The sequence below is a fragment of the Zingiber officinale genome, chromosome 6A (genome assembly GCF_018446385.1).
Source record: "Zingiber officinale cultivar Zhangliang chromosome 6A, Zo_v1.1, whole genome shotgun sequence".
In the NCBI taxonomy this organism is placed as follows: Eukaryota; Viridiplantae; Streptophyta; class Magnoliopsida; order Zingiberales; family Zingiberaceae; genus Zingiber; species Zingiber officinale.
Window position 1 is genome coordinate 120,187,251 of NC_055997.1, and position 17,462 is coordinate 120,204,712.

At 41.8% G+C, this 17,462-nt stretch overlaps 1 long non-coding RNA gene across 1 annotated transcript; it reads left to right on the plus strand.

The window, feature by feature from the left end:
* Positions 1-5,904: 5,904 nt before the first annotated feature.
* Positions 5,905-6,998, plus strand: LOC121994355. Its single transcript, XR_006115691.1, has 3 exons — positions 5,905-6,038; positions 6,125-6,499; positions 6,980-6,998. It is a non-coding gene; the product is annotated as an uncharacterized LOC121994355 (long non-coding RNA).
* Positions 6,999-17,462: the final 10,464 nt, after the last annotated feature.

A 17,462-nucleotide genomic window follows, 5' to 3' on the forward strand; every position in this document is an offset into this window, starting at 1 on the left:
GTAGAGGAAATATCTTGCACACACACAAAAATAAAAAATTTGTTCCAAAACTCAGTCTTGGATTAGTAGTGCGGGATTAAGAAATTAAAACACGAACTCGAGTGGTATTGCACCAAATTCGAGCGGAAATTTCGATTGCAAAAAAAAAAAAAGATCAGAAGGCGGCAATTATATCGATTCCGATCGACTCCGAAAAATCAGAAAATTACCACAAAAGAAAGAAAAAAAATTGCTTGAATGGTGGTTTCACCAATTTGAAGTGGCCCCGCTCTGATACCAATTGTTGAATCGAAAGCGCTAGAGGGGGGGGGGGGTGAATAGCGCTCATGGCTATTTCGTTCATTTCAGAAAGCTCAAAGTAAAACACGCAGCAGAAAATAAAACACAATGCAAACATCAAGTTTTTACTTGGTTCGGAGCCTGTGGCGACTCCTACTCCAAGGCCCGCACGTAAGAGTGCTTTCGATGGGCAATCACTAATCAATCTGGAATAAGTACAAGTACAATGATTGATTACAAGTAATAAGAGAACTTTTAAAGAATACCAACAACTCAGAAAGATGAATCTTCAGCGTGATGGTTGTCGGAGCAGCTTTGAGTGTTGAGGAAGCATTTTCTGAGCAGCTCGAAGAAGCGAAAGTTGTAACGACCCAAATTTTCTCATTTTGAGCCCAAAAAATAATTCAAAATATTTTTAAATGCTATAGAAAAATTCTAGAGATTTTTAGAGTATTTTTATGTAATTTTTGGAGTTCATTTGGTATTTTTACCAAGAGGAAGAAGTTTAAAAAAAAATGTTGAAGCCGGGTTTTGAACCCAAGACCTCGAACCCGAACCAGGTTTTAACCGAACTCAGCCAACCAACCGGTCTGCGAGAGTTTTGTTAATCAAGTATGGAGTGAAATATATTTAAGCTATAGTTGGAACGTTTAAAATAAATTGGAATAAAAAGTGTGCGGCTGAGGGATCGAAGACGAGGCCCTTGACCCGAGCAAAACTCGCCTGACCAGCTGTGCTGGCGGCCGGTGTTAATTAAGGAAAGAGTGAATAATATTTAAGTGGTATTAGATGCCGAAATACCCTAGGTATTAAAAAGGAATCGTTTTATTCCCGAGCCCTAAAATTTCTTCTCCTCACGCTCGCGACGCCGCGCGATGGCTCTCTCTCGGGTGGAAACGAAGACGACCTAGGGCATGTCTCCGGCGGCCGACGAGCATCATTTTCCGGCCGGTCTTCACCCGTGCGTGACCACCTCGACGAGAGGAGCTCGGAAACGCAAAGAAGCCGTCGGGATTCTCATCTATCCGAAACCCTAGATCTCCCTTTCCGGTTGTGAGTTCAAGGATACAAGGGGTAAGTTGCTACTCACCTGCAATAGGATAGCTCCGATTGTTCCTTACTTTTTCCGAAAGCTTTGGGATAAATTGTAGGTGGTTTGTGCTTTTGATCGGATTCTATGCTACATAGTTGCATTTGTGCCGACCACTACAGAACCTAGTTTTTAAGCATATAGTAATTTCTGTAATAACCTTGAAACTATGAATTGAGACAGACAAGGTTAGGTGAGTTGCTAATAGGTTTCAAGCAATAGCAATATGGTGGACCATCTGTCGTGAGTTTTGATGTATTCTTGAGTTATGTTCTTAAATTCATTTATGCTATTAATTAGATGATTTTATTGCAGTTATTTAACCTAAGTTTAGTCGAGAAACTGTGAACAAGATCTTCTAGTAAGGTGTGTTTTAAACATTAAGTTCAGTAACAAGGAGAATTGAGGATGTTTCTGTGTTCTTGTACATGGTCGGTTTGGTGTTATTGGTTCTTGTATTGATAGTGGAACTTTTGGACAAGATTGAAGTGTTTTAAGATGTTGGTCATTGTGTTGCACTACTGGTGTAGGCTGGGAAATGCTGGGCAGATTCGAAGGGATAGGTTTCAGTGTGGTTAAGTGGATGTGTCTACAACATTCTCTTATGAAACTTGGATTGCACATGTACTACTTGAAGTTTTGAGTTGAGTCCTTTAAGAATAATAGTAGACGAGCCATGCATGCTTACAGGTATTATATGATATGAATTGAATTAAGTTTATATTATGTTTTTAAAGAATTTAGAATGTGTGGATTTCTTAAGTTCTGGTTCTAAGTATATCATGTATCAACTCTTTGATAGCAGTATCATCCTTTTCTTTGATATCAGTTATAGATCTTTTGTTGAGATATTGGAACACGAATTGGAATATGCAGTTTAGTTGCATTGTGTAGCACCTGAGTTTGGATTTTTCCTTGCTGTAATAGAAAAGAACAAGCCTTGCATAGGTTTAAATTTCAGCAGGTTCTAGTTTTGTTTGTGCTAAGCAATTTACATAAACGGATTTAGTTTTGGGAGTAGCAATTGGGAGGAAATAGAAGTAATAGCTTAGAACAAACGAAACAAGTTATATAGGATCCAAAAATTCTAGTGAGTTCTAGTTTAATGGAAGCACCCTTTCCTTATGCTTTGTTTTGTTGGAAACAATTCGGCATGTGTAGATCTATTGTAGTGTAGAATTTTAGTGTAGATCTTCTTAAGTGTGCAGAGGAGTTTTGCTTCCTTAATAGGCAAGAACAATCTTTATAATAAGCTTGCACAACCTTTTAATAATAAGCATATAGTTTATAGTCTTTCTATTACTGCCGTGGGCATAAACAACATGCATATCACGAAGATGCAGTCCTCCACTTTTAGGGTGCAGATTTGAAGTTTGCTACTTCCTTAATGAGCAAGAATAGTTCTTTAATTTAAAGCATGTGTTTCATTAAATCTTTTTAGAAGATTATAAGTAGTTATAAGTAAAGAAAGGACCAAGGTCTTGATAGGATCTCTAAATTTCAGAATTTGGGATCAGCAGCACGCCAAGTGCTCGAAGAAATGCCGAGGCATTCTATAATAAAAGAATTAGAAGATAAGAAACATTTTAGTTCTTTCCTTTCTTGTGGAAATTTCCGGTGTAGATTAAGAGGTTTCAAGTATATTCCTTTGTAGATTTGTGAGGTTCTGTTGGGTTAAGGATGTTCTTTACATGATATGATAAGTTTTGAGGAAGTCTTTAGGCACGCTTTTTGATTGTGTTTGTACAGAATTGAGGAAGTCTTGCAGTTTAGAACGAGTTAGATTAATTTGTAGCATGTTAGTTTCAAATTTCATGAAAATATTTCAGTTGTAGATTTTCAGTTTTAGTTTATATATATATATATATATATATATATGCAACGAACTGCCTTTTATTTCAAGTATATATAAAGTTAGATTTATCTTTAAGCTTTTAGTTTCCCTTTGTTCTGCTAATAGACAATGAACACATAATGACTTGGATTAAGTATTGGTTTATTAGGCTAATTGGGGGTTGATCCGGCAGTGATTTTGGTTTATTTTATGATGAAGTAGGTAGTGTAATCTCTTTAGTGCAGAAGTGTGGATGAAGGAGTGAAGATGAGCATATGTAATATGTTGTTTTGGTGAGTATCATGTATTAAGACTAAAAGATGATTTGAAGTGATGTAATGAATTTAACAGGTGAGAAGTATGTAAGTGTTTTAGATATGCAAGTAGTAACTTCAGAGTAGAAGTTTAGTTTAGAAGATGAGAAAAGAAAGTTAAATGTTAGATCAATTCTGAGCATGATTTCTACTCTTTCTAGATGACCCTAAATGTTGGTACAATATTTGTTTAATGACAAACCTTTCTTCTAGATAGGGTAATGGTTAGTTCAGATAACTCTTTATCATGACTAAAGGAGCAAGATTGTAGAATGAGTAGAGTTGAAGTTTACCTCATGTTAGCTGAATTTGTGCAGTTGTGATCCATCGATTTTATGATATTTCAATGTTACTGCACTATTAAGGTTTAATGTAGTTGCTTCACCTAACTGCTTAGGAGGTTTGGAATTATGGAACAACTAAAGCTGTAGTCTTTACTTTTTAAAATATAGATAGTTTATAGAAAGCATTGTAGAACAAGGCTTTAGATTTCTTTTAAATATGCATGATTGTGTGTTACCTAGTTGATTTCACTTATAGATGCATATTTAAAAATACCCTAACAGTATTTTGAGTTTAAGAAAAGTATAAGAAAGATAAAGAAAAGAAAGTAAAAGGCCAAGGCTTAAGTAAATCCCAAAGTCAAGACTTTAGGGATTTGGCACACAAGGTGCTTATTAAAATGCCAAGGCATTATATATTAGAAGTATTAAAAGATAACAAGTATTTTACTTTTATCAGTGGCATTGTGTTGGACTCTCAGTTGTCCTTGGGTTGGGCTCCCATAGTCGTCCCTAGGTTCAGATAACCTAGTATACCCTACTAGATTCGGGACTAGCTATCTCGGGTCAAGTTAGGGATGCGCGCAAAGTAAGTACAGTTGCCAGGGCCCAAGAAGAAGTTGATTATTATTTTGATGTGATTAGGACATAGTAGATGAATTGTGTTCTTGTGTGATGATTTGTGGTATTGTTTTCTTTTGGTTTTGACACTTATATAACTGCGTGAGAGTTTGTTATCTGTTCCAGCCGCCTGTGGCTGTGTATATAGTGTTTGTATATCAGTTTAAAGTCACCGGTACAGGGGAGACTCTGTCGAAATTTTTCGGTAGGGTTTCCATGTGGTCTTTAATCATACCAGTTAAGTAGAGTTAGTAGCTAAGTAACGGTCACTCTTAGAGAGTAGTAGTAGTAAGAAGAGTGGTCGTTACAAAAGTCGTTCGTTGTGTTGTTCTACAGCTTCTGGTTGAGGCTCCTTATATAAACTATTCCTGGCACCTATAACCCCTCCGGGCACCTGGACCACGTGGCTCAGCTACTCCGCGTGTGCCACGTCATCTTCCCGATAACTTGTAGGTCCCGAGCGTCCGGACCAGCTCGGGGCGCCCGAACCAGTTCCGGGTGCTCAGACTATAATTCTCCAGCACCTTTATTTTTTGTAAAATAAAGTTAGTCCAAGAAAAAATAATATATTTAATATAAGATTTGACAACCTTTGATTGTCCGGTTCTGACTTCGAATTTCCATCCGGAAACCCTAGGTCGAACCCACACCTACTATTTCCTCACCAGGGAACGCGCCCTCACCTACTCCACTCAGGAGAGTTTACCTGTTGCCAGTTGATCCTCCAGACCAACTGGACTTTTGCTCAGCGTCCGAAGCTTCCGGTCTTCATGCTGGACGTCCGCTCCAGACCTGTCCAGTCTTCCACCCGGTTTGCGACACCAGGATTTCAACCTAGGGTTACCACCCCCTAGGATTTTATCCAAATCTTTTGACCCACCAAGACTTTCCGCCTAGGGTTACCACCCCTTATGACCTAGGGTCACCACCCCCTAGGGTTTTCCCTTTGCCTAATCGCAGGTAGGACTTTTCCTCACCTAGGGTGTGAGATCTCGGAAGAATTTAATAAATAAGGTTATTTGGGAAATAGCCTTATAGAATTTTTCCGGAATTTTTAGAAATTTTCTAGGAATTTTTCGGAGCTCGTACGGAGGGTTTTGAGGGGATCGATCGACCGGTTCGGATAAAGCCTGTTTGGATACCCGTTTAAGGGAGGAAATGTTTTATTAAATAATTCTTTTCTTTTATTTCCCCCCCCCCCCCCAAATCGCCGTTTTCCCCAAACACTGCCGATCCCGACCCTCTCTTCCCCGACTCCTCTCTGCCCTATCCTCGTCTCTGCTCCGACGAGGCCGACACCAAGGAGTAGATCGCCGGCAATAATCTTCCTCTTCCGAGCTCCGTCGAACTCAAGCGCGGGCCTTTCCCTCGCGTTGCCCTCGGTTGCTATGGCCGACATCAGATGCCAACCAACGAGCCGAGCCTCTCTCGCGTGGACGACACGACGCCGATGATCGCCAGTGTAGACCTATCCTCGGAGCTTGCCGGAGATCAATTAAGGAGGCACGGCTCATCTTGATTTTCTCTTCTCAACCCTTCCCTGATCTTGCCTCCCGGTTCTGCCGATCCTTTCTTCCCCGATTCGATCGCCGGCTTGAAGGTGCCCTAGGGTTTCGAAGGTAAGCTATTAAACCTAGCTGTGGATGTTAGAGCTTCGGTTTTCTTCTCTGTTTACTGATCCTCATCTTCTTGGCGGTGGAATTAGGTCACGGTTTTGGAGAAGTTGGTATCAGGGAGGTGTTGTTGGATTAGGGGAAGGAATCGAATCAGACTTGTGCTAGGTTTTCCCTGATCAGATTGGTCATCTTCTTGTGGTTTGTAATCGATCAGTGATGATCTTCCGATTGGGTGACTTCTTCTGGAGATGACCTTTAGAGATCAGCTTCTTTGCTGTGTTTGAGGTATCAGCTGAAGTGGGGAAGAATTCCAGTAGGGCTAGCTGTGATTCCATTGATCCAGCCAGGAAAATTCCTCTCACTGTGCTCTGTGGTGTTCTTGATCAAGCAACTCACCTTTGTTTCAGCAGACACCTCATCCAGCAGCTGTGCTGGTTCTAGCATCAACAACATTTGAGATCAAGGTAAGTTGTGAGGTAATTGATCTTGGTTGTAGATCATGTTTCGGAGTTGAATTCTAGATGATCTTGTTCTAGATTGGAATTAGGGTTTTACTTAGTGGTTTATATGTAGGGATTTTGAGTACATGAGGTATTGAAATTGGAGATTAGTTTGATGATCTCGTGCTAGATGAATTTGATTCATGTATTGGATAAGGAATGCATTGGATTAATCCATGATTAATTAATACATATGTGTAGATTTAATTGTGTAGAAGAAATCTAATGAAATGGTTAGGGTTAGGGTAGTTAACCCTAATCAACCGTTGGATTTCTAATCTAATTGGTGATTAGGGATTAGGTAACTAACCCTAATCGACCATTAGATTTAAATTGGTAAGTTGAGATTGTGGATTAGGGTTTTACCCTATTTTAGTGTTAGGGATTTTATTTAGCTATTCATATGGATTTAGCTAAATAAAATATATATGTTGTTTGACGCAGGATTCTGATTCGAGACAGATGTCTCGACGTTGACTTCGGATTTGGATTGTACCTTCTATTTGAGGCGGGTACCCTTTGACTTATCCTGTTAATATTGTCTTGTGATATGTGCAGTTTATATATGTTTACTAGTAATTGGTAGATCTTTCTCTTCTCTGGTTATAGTTTATTCTATACCTATAGGCGATTATTAGCGATTGGTAGTTAGCATATTCCCTGGTTTAGTTATTTGATACTTGATACATGTTGCTACGATTAGCATCTATACCTTAGTCTAGCATGTTTTTCTTTCTTGCTATGCTTATCTGTGTTCATAGAGATGCATATCTATAGTGCTCTACTCTACTGGATTAGTTGCTTTACATGTGTGATACATGCTCTTGGATTCATGATACTTACATCATTGTTATATGTGATGTCTTTGGATTTATGCTGTTTATTATCCTTGTTATATATGTGTTTATCTGTTTGGCATCTACACATATGGAGGAGGATATGTTCAGGTATGACATACTGTAGCCGCATGCACCATATCGCATGATTGCATGCTGGGCGATTGACGACTCCATTATTGTTGAGCTCGTCGGCCAGCTACATTGACCTGCACACCACGTGACCATTGCATGGGTAGTGGCACAGCACACAGGGTGTGTAGGTTGCCCGGTGGTGCTCCGCTGGAGGCTCCACTCATGGGTAGTGTGATAGGCAGCGTGGTAGCACACCGGGGTCCCTCCCCGTCATTGCGTACCGGGAGATGAGAGCATCGCGCTCCCTCCTATAGTTGAGGTTGGAGGATAGGTGTACTCCGGTGCATCCCGTCCACTCGGTCACTCTTCAGGGGTAGTGACGACAGAGTGCACGGTGTCACAGCCCTACCCACGCGGTCTCACCATTGTGTGTGAGATTCTGACTGGCGTCAGGGGTGACCATGTCATTTGCATTGCATTAATTATGATTGATGCATTTTGGTGATTGCATATGATTGACATGCATACAGGTTATATGCTTTTGCTCTGACTATCTTTATCTGTGTATGTTTACAGTCAGTTGCACAAGCCTCGCCGGTGAGTACAGTTTATTACAGTTATGCATTTTCTTGTTATTCTTGCTATAGACTGTACTTTATGCCTATTGCTGGTTACTACAGTTTATTTCGGCTATGCATATCTGTTATTCTGTTAGGAGACTACACCGTAGGTTGTATGGTTAGAGAACTGTACTCTTGATCCCATGGTTTAGGAGACTGTACCTTAGGCTATTACTAGTGGATATATATTGCTGTACATGTCTATTGGTTTACCTGCTGAGTTCTTGAACTCACCCCGTTGTTACTATTTTTCAGGTTGAGGCCGTCAGGAGAGATTCCAGTCGCTAGCCCCTTGGTCGCGAGGATTTCTAGATATCGTTTTCTGTATTCGCTTTTATACGTATACTTGTATTGTGGGTTTGTATTGTGGACTTTATGTCGAACCTTTGGGTTTGCTGCTTTTGTTTTCCGCTGCAGATTTTCACACTACGTCGTGGATTTATTTTCTTCGTTGTAGTGGAGTAGGATGTGTACGTATATCTTCGTTGGTTTTATATCGTTCTTCCTTATTAAACTGCGTGGACTGATTATATGTTGAGCTGTGTGGAATATTGATATAAACTGCGTGGTTGTTTCTTATTTGTATTGTATTGTTCCGGCCGAGTGTGGCCGAGGTATAGATATATGTATACTGAGATTCATATTGTCCGCCGTACAGGGGAGATGCTGCCGAAATTTCTTCGGACAGGGACTACCTGGGGCGTGACAATTTATTTGGTATCAGAGCCAGGCTCACGATACTTGCTCTTTGTTTTGGATTTTCGAGGTTTATCTGATACCAATTTATTTGGTATCAGAGCAGGTTCTGATACTGGTTCTTACGAGTTTTGCGTGCGTATCTGGATATTTCGGTATTTCGGATTGTACGGATTTCCGTCGATTTTCTCGTTTCGGAATTTCGAGGCATTTTTGACGCGGTTTTATTGGTTCTATTTGGGGCTAAGCAGCGACAGGACATCTCCAGACGGCAATTTGGTAAATTAGGTAAAAGTTTTCAGTTCTTATACCTGTAGTGATATCTGGGTAACATTTTCTTTACAGATATGCCACCTACACGTGTACCGGCACCGAGACGTGGGCGGCCACGTAAGAGGCCGTTAGATTCTCCTGAGACAGAGTCTTCAGAGAGGTCTGGTAGGGTTGAGCCTGTCCGTCAGGGGCAGACTCCTCAGGTCATTGTGGGTACGGGTGCTTATCAGACCCCGATAGCTCCGACTTCCGAGGTACCTACCTCGACTGTACCGCCAGTAGTACCTACAGGGTACTCGGCACCTTCTCTAGCCGCGCCTGCTACTACGTACTTGGCACCCCAGATACCTGCGCCGGTTACTGCACACCCGGCACCCGCACCAGCAGTACCGGTTACATCTTACCCGGTACCGCCCATCGTACCTTTAGTCGTCCCTACTTATGCCTACTCTGTCGTTCCACTAGTGGTTCCTACCCTGTTTATGTGGCAGCACCAGTGGTACCTCTTCCAACCTATCCATCAGTACCACCCATAAGATCAACTCCAGTGATTCTGCCCAGTACCGCAGCGATATCTACGGATATGGTTGTGGCACGAGCATGGATCCCAGCCTTGGCGGAGTTGGTGAAAAGCCAATTCACGCCATTTCGCGGGGAGACTGATCCGAGCGTGGCTCAATCTTGGATAGAGTCTATGGAGCGGACATTCTTTTACATGACCTGCTCCGAGTGGGAGAAGGTTGAGCTGACTGCTTACCACTTACGAGACGGGGCAGAGATCTGGTGGGACACACAACGCTCGATTATAGGCGAGCAGCCTGTTATATATACGAGATTTAGAGAGGCATTCGAGAGTCAGTGTTTTCCCCGGGCGTATCAGATGACACGTCGGCGGGATTTCCTGAGTCTTCGACAGAATAACCGCTCAGTGATGGAGTATAATGCCGAATTTAACCGGTTGGCCGGATTCTGTCCTGAGTTGGTTGGCGATGACAGATCTCGTATGCTTTAGTTTGTCCAGGGACTGGACGAGCATCTTCAGGTGTATATTGCCGATTTTGGTCAGTCATCATATACAGAGGCTCTGGATAGAGCTCTTATGATTTAGGCAGCTCAGTAGAGAGCAAATACAGATAAGAAAAGAAAGTAGACTGATCGGACTTCCGGACGGATCCAGCAGCCACAGACTACTGGGCAGCAGTAGAGAAATCACCCTCAGATGGGTCAGAGTACTTCTAGGTCATCTGGCCGACCCCAGAAGTCAGGATGCTGTTCATCAGGATGTTCCCGGTCTTCTCAGCAGAACCGGAAACAGTCTACTGGTGACTCTTAATGCACTTGATAAGGATCCCTAGATCACATCACCTCTGCATGCACCCTGGGACAGTCAGTTTGCTATTATTGCAAACTGCTTGGGCACTTGAGCCGAAACTATTCGCTGAAGGCTCAGCATGTAGCGTCCGGAGTTTCTGTTCCAAGAGGACAGTTTAGTCAGTCCAGGAGATCCGCAGTTTCTTGGGTTTGGTTGGATATTACCGACGATTCGTTGAGGGTCTCTCCAGTATTGTTATGTCGTTGACACGTCTGACCCGGAAAGGCGTGAAGTTCACATGGTCAGAGGCTTGTGAGACCAGCTTCCAAGAGCTGAAGCGGAGATTAGTATCAGCACCAGTCTTGGTTTTACCTTCTGGTGATGACGGATTTGTACTTTACACAGACGCATCTCTTCAGGGCTTGGGCGCTGTATTGATGCAGCACGGTAGGGTAGTCTCTTATGCTTCTTGTCAGTTGAAGGAGCATGAGAAGAACTACCCAATACATGATTTAGAGCTAGCCGCTATTATCTTTGCTTTGAAGATTTGGCGACATCATCTTTATGGTATTACTTTTGAGATTCTTACTAATCATAAGAGTCTCAAATATATTTTCACACAGAAGGAACTCAACCTCCGACAGAGGAGATGGATGGAGTTCCTGAAGGATTATGATTGTACTATTAGCTACCATCCGGGTAAAGCTAATGTGGTTGCTGATGCACTTAGCAGGAAGTCCATAGGGACTTTAGCTTGTCACCGAGTTTTAGTCACGGACTTGATTCAGGGATTCTCCGAGTTGAGCCTTGAGGAGCAGGGACGGACAGAGCAGGGTATTCTTGTTACCATGGTTGCTCAGTCGTCGATCAGGATGAGGATACGAGAGGCCCAGGCCGGAGATCAGCATTTACAGTTCATTAGCAGCCAGATAGATTCCGGACAGCAGACCGAGTTTACACGAGATGATGAGCGGATTGTTTATTTCCGAGGTAGATTATGTGTACCTCAGTCTCACCCGGTCAGGGAGGAGTTACTTCAGGAGGCTCATCGATCTAGATTTGCTATCCACCCAGGTGGGACCCGTATGTATCGTGATTTGAGGCGTTCCTATTGGTGGAACGGTATGAAGAAAGACATCGCGGAGTTTGTTGCTAGATGTCTGGTCTGTCAGCAGGTGAAGGCCGAGCACCAGAGACCTGCTGGATTACTTCAGAGGATCCCTATTCCAGAGTGGAAGTGGGAGCATATTACTATGGATTTTGTGGTAGGACTGCCTAGGACTCGACGAGGCCATGATGCGATTTGGGTAATCGTTGATTGATTAACCAAATTCGCGCATTTTTAGCGATCCGGAAGACTGATTCTCTGGATCGATTAGTTGAGTTATACTGTCGAGAGATTATCAGATTGCATGAGTTTCCGTTGAGCATTATATCTGATAGAGACCCACGGTTCACGTCCCGATTCTGGCAGAGTCTGCAGCAGGCCTTGGGCACATAGCTTCGTTTCAGTACGGCATTCCATCCGTAGACAGATGGGCAGTCAGAGCGGACTATTCAGACATTGGAGGACTTGCTGAGGTCTTGTGTCATGGACTTCGGAGGCAGTTGGGAGGACCACCTGCCATTAGTGGAGTTCGCCTATAACAACAGCTATCATTCGGCTATCCAGATGGCACCGTTTGAGGCGTTGTATGGTAGGCCTTGTCGGACACCCATCCTCTGGGAAGAGGTTGGGGAGGCCCAGCTGATAGGACCTCAGAGAGCTCAACAGGATGAAGAGTTAGTTCGCACTATCAGACGGAGGATGTCAGAGGCTCAGGACCGTCAGAAGAGTTGTGCTGATCAGAGACGGAGACCCCTGGAGTTCTCCATTGGTGATCATGTATTTCTTAGAGTTTCACCCACGAAGGGGGTGAAGAGATTTGATCTCCGAGGTAAGCTAGCTCCCCGATATATTGGACCATTCCAGATCTTGGAGAGGATTGGAGCAGTAGCTTACCGTCTGGCGCTACCACCATCTCTAGCTGGCATTCACGATGTATTCCATGAATCTATGCTGAGGAGATACGTATCCGATCCGACACATATTCTGTCAGATATATCTGTTCCTATTCAGCCTGATGTTACTTACGAGGAAGTTCCGGTGCGGATTCTGGACCATAGAGAGCGTCAGTTGCGGAACAAGACTGTCCGACTGGTTAAAGTCGGATGGCAGCATCATTCTGACGAGGAGGCTACTTGGGAGCTGGAGGATACGATCCGAGCTCGATACCCCCATCTGTTTACTTGAGGTATGTGGGTTAGAGTTCCTCCAGCATTTATACTGCATGGTTATATTTCAGTGTTTGCTGTTGGTTATAGCGAAATTTGGGGACCAAATTTTTATTAGTAGGGGAGGATGTGAGATCTCGGAAGAATTTAATAAATAAGGTTATTTGGGAAATAGCCTTATAGAATTTTTCCGGAATTTTTAGAAATTTTCTAGGAATTTTTCGGAGCTCGTACGGAGGGTTTTGAGGGGATCGATCGACCGGTTCGGATAAAGCCTGTTTGGATACCCGTTTAAGGGAGGAAATGTTTTATTAAATAATTCTTTTCTTTTATTTCCCCCCCCAAATCGCCGTTTTCCCCAAACACTGCCGATCCCGACCCTCTCTTCCCCGACTCCTCTCTGCCCTATCCTCGTCTCTGCTCCGACGAGGCCGACACCAAGGAGTAGATCGCCGGCAATAATCTTCCTCTTCCGAGCTCCGTCGAACTCAAGCGCGGGCCTTTCCCTCGCGTTGCCCTCGGTTGCTATGGCCGACATCAGATGCCAACCAACGAGCCGAGCCTCTCTCGCGTGGACGACACGACGCCGATGATCGCCAGTGTAGACCTATCCTCGGAGCTTGTCGGAGATCAATTAAGGAGGCACGGCTCATCTTGATTTTCTCTTCTCAACCCTTCCCTGATCTTGCCTCCCGGTTCTGCCGATCCTTTCTTCCCCGATTCGATCGCCGGCTTGAAGGTGCCCTAGGGTTTCGAAGGTAAGCTATTAAACCTAGCTGTGGATGTTAGAGCTTCGGTTTTCTTCTCTGTTTACTGATCCTCATCTTCTTGGCGGTGGAATTAGGTCACGGTTTTGGAGAAGTTGGTATCAGGGAGGTGTTGTTGGATTAGGGGAAGGAATCGAATCAGACTTGTGCTAGGTTTTCCCTGATCAGATTGGTCATCTTCTTGTGGTTTGTAATCGATCAGTGATGATCTTCCGATTGGGTGACTTCTTCTGGAGATGACCTTTAGAGATCAGCTTCTTTGCTGTGTTTGAGGTATCAGCTGAAGTGGGGAAGAATTCCAGTAGGGCTAGCTGTGATTCCATTGATCCAGCCAGGAAAATTCTGTTCTTGCTGTGGTGTCTTTGGTTTCGGCAGACACCTCATCCAGCGGCTGTTCTGGTTCTAGCATCAAGAACAGTTGAGGTCAAGGTATGTTGTGAGGTAATTTGATTATATTTATTGTGGATGATGTGTAGATTTGAATTAGGGATTTTGAGTACAAGAGGTATTGAAATTGGATATTAGTTTGATGATCTCGTGCTAGATGAATTTGATTCATGTATTGGATAAGGAATGCATTGGATTAATCCATGATTAGTTAATACATATGTGTAGATTTAATTGTGTAGAAGAAATCTAATGAAATGGTTAGGGTTAGGGTAGTTAACCCTAATCAACCGTTGGATTTCTAATCTAATTGGTGATTAGGGATTAGGTAACTAACCCTAATCGACCATTAGATTTAAATTGGTAAGTTGAGATTGTGGATTAGGGTTTTACCCTATTTTAGTGTTAGGGATTTTATTTAGCTATTCATATGGATTTAGCTAAATAAAATATATATGTTGTTTGACGCAGGATTCTGATTCGAGACAGGCGTCTCGACGTTGACTTCGGATTTGGATTGTACCTTCTATTTGAGGCGGGTACCCTTTGACTTATCCTGTTAATATTGTCTTGTGATATGTGCAGTTTATATATGTTTACTAGTAATTGGTAGATCTTTCTCTTCTCTGGTTATAGTTTATTCTATACCTATAGGCGATTATTAGCGATTGGTAGTTAGCATATTCCCTGGTTTAGTTATTTGATACTTGATACATGTTGCTACGATTAGCATCTATACCTTAGTCTAGCATGTTTTTCTTTCTTGCTATGCTTATCTGTGTTCATAGAGATGCATATCTATAGTGCTCTACTCTACTGGATTAGTTGCTTTACATGTGTGATACATGCTCTTGGATTCATGATACTTACATCATTGTTATATGTGATGTCTTTGGATTTATGCTGTTTATTATCCTTGTTATATATGTGTTTATCTGTTTGGCATCTACACATATGGAGGAGGATATGTTCAGGTATGACATACTGTAGCCGCATGCACCATATCGCATGATTGCATGCTGGGCGATTGACGACTCCATTATTGTTGAGCTCGTCGGCCGGCTACATTGACCTGCACACCACGTGACCATTGCATGGGTAGTGGCACAGCACACAGGGTGTGTAGGTTGCCCGGTGGTGCTCCGCTGGAGGCTCCACTCATGGGTAGTGTGATAGGCAGCGTGGTAGCACACCGGGGTCCCTCCCCGTCATTGCGTACCGGGAGATGAGAGCATCGCGCTCCCTCCTATAGTTGAGGTTGGAGGATAGGTGTACTCCGGTGCATCCCGTCCACTCGGTCACTCTTCAGGGGTAGTGACGACAGAGTGCACGGTGTCACAGCCCTACCCACGCGGTCTCACCATTGTGTGTGAGATTCTGACTGGCGTCAGGGGTGACCATGTCATTTGCATCATATGCACAGATTGCATTAATTATGATTGATGCATTTTGGTGATTGCATATGATTGACATGCATACAGGTTATATGCTTTTGCTCTGACTATCTTTATCTGTGTATGTTTACAGTCAGTTGCACAAGCCTCGCCGGTGAGTACAGTTTATTACAGTTATGCATTTTCTTGTTATTCTTGCTATAGACTGTACTTTATGCATATTGCTGGTTACTACAGTTTATTTCGGCTATGCATATCTGTTATTCTGTTAGGAGACTACACCGTAGGTTGTATGGTTAGAGAACTGTACTCTTGATCCCATGGTTTAGGAGACTGTACCTTAGGCTATTACTAGTGGATATATATTGCTGTACATGTCTATTGGTTTACCTGCTGAGTTCTTGAACTCACCCCGTTGTTACTATTTTTCAAGTTGAGGCCGTCAGGAGAGATTCCAGTCGCTAGCCCCTTGGTCGCGAGGATTTCTAGATATCGTTTTCTGTATTCGCTTTTATACGTATACTTGTATTGTGGGTTTGTATTGTGGACTTTATGTCGAACCTTTGGGTTTGCTGCTTTTGTTTTCCGCTGCAGATTTTCACACTACGTCGTGGATTTATTTTCTTCGTTGTAGTGGAGTAGGATGTGTACGTATATCTTCGTTGGTTTTATATCGTTCTTCCTTATTAAACTGCGTGGACTGATTATATGTTGAGCTGTGTGGAATATTGATATAAACTGCGTGGTTGTTTCTTATTTGTATTGTATTGTTCCGGCCGAGTGTGGCCGAGGTATAGATATATGTATACTGAGATTCATATTGTCCGCCGTACAGGGGAGATGCTGCTGAAATTTCTTCGGACAGGGACTACCTGGGGGTAGACATAGGGTTACCACCCCCTAGGATTTTCCACTTGCCTAACAGCTAGAACTTTTACCTAAGTACACTTAGGACTTTTCTACAAACTCATTCGACCTTGTTAGATAACAAGACAATCTAACTTTGAACCCTTTGACATAATCAAAACATAGGTTCGATCGTCGGATGCTTCCCGTACCAACAATAGTTAGTTAGTAACTAACGGTTAGACAGTTAAGGATAATTTATAGTTGATTAGATGAATTTGAAATAATCTCATGTTCACGGGAGAATTGATTTTCAAATTTTTCTAAAAATTATTTTCAAATCACACCTTTGAAAATATGTTTTTGGAAAACTCTGTTATTTCTCAATTTATAAGTTTTGAAAAATAAATTTGTCAACCATTTCAATTTTTTTTAAACTACCTTAAATCATTTTTTTAAATTATTTTTTGAAAAGTGTTATTTAAATTCTTGGAAAATGCCTTTTATTCTTGGAAAAGTTTCATTGTTGCAAGACCTAGCATTTTCATAATTTTACTTTTGGAAAACTTTTTTGGAGGCTATTTTAAAAGATTTTTCATGCTTAAAACTCTTTAAGTTTTTTAAGGTTAGTAGATTTTGGAAATTTCAACTTTAGTAGCCTTACGAAAATTCTGATATAAAGTGTTTTAAAATTTGTTTTAAGATGTCTTTTAAAAACAAAATCAATTTGACACCTATCTCAATTTTTGAAAATTGCTTTGAAAGATGTCTTGTAAAAACCTTATTATTTTCAAAGTTTCTTAAAAATCGTTTCTATACTTAAATTCTTTTCTAAAACAGTTTGTAACAATAATAGTTTTAAAAACTATTTTGAGAGTATTCTACGATATGTTGACCAATACTTTTTGAAAACACTTTGAAAAGTCTTTATGATTATAAAAGTTTTTTGACTTCCCCAAGTAATCCTAGAACTTATTCTGTTATCAAAATTTTTTACTTTACTTAGCATATTTTTTTCTTAGTTGTCTGTTCATGGTTTTGATGAATGACAAAGGGAGAGGGTTGGGGATTAAGTTAGCAAACACCGAAATTCGAATAACTTAAATATCATTTGTCTATTGAATAACTTAAATATCATTTGTCTATTTATGCTTGTATTTTTTTTACTAACTTAATATAGGTTATCATTACATTAAAAAGGGGGAGATTGTTGGTGTAGTTTGCACTAACGGTCTAACTTAGGCTTTGATGAATGACAAGTAAGTTAAATTAGGTTTTGTTGTGATATAACCACTTGATTAAGTGTGCAGGAGAAGTTTAGATAGGCCGACAGACTGACCGGATATCTAGCGAAATCCAGCTATGTCAACGGGTCGATTGGATAACTGGTACGAAGTCCAGATAGGTTGACAGACTGACCGGATATTTGGTAAGAAATCCAGCTAGG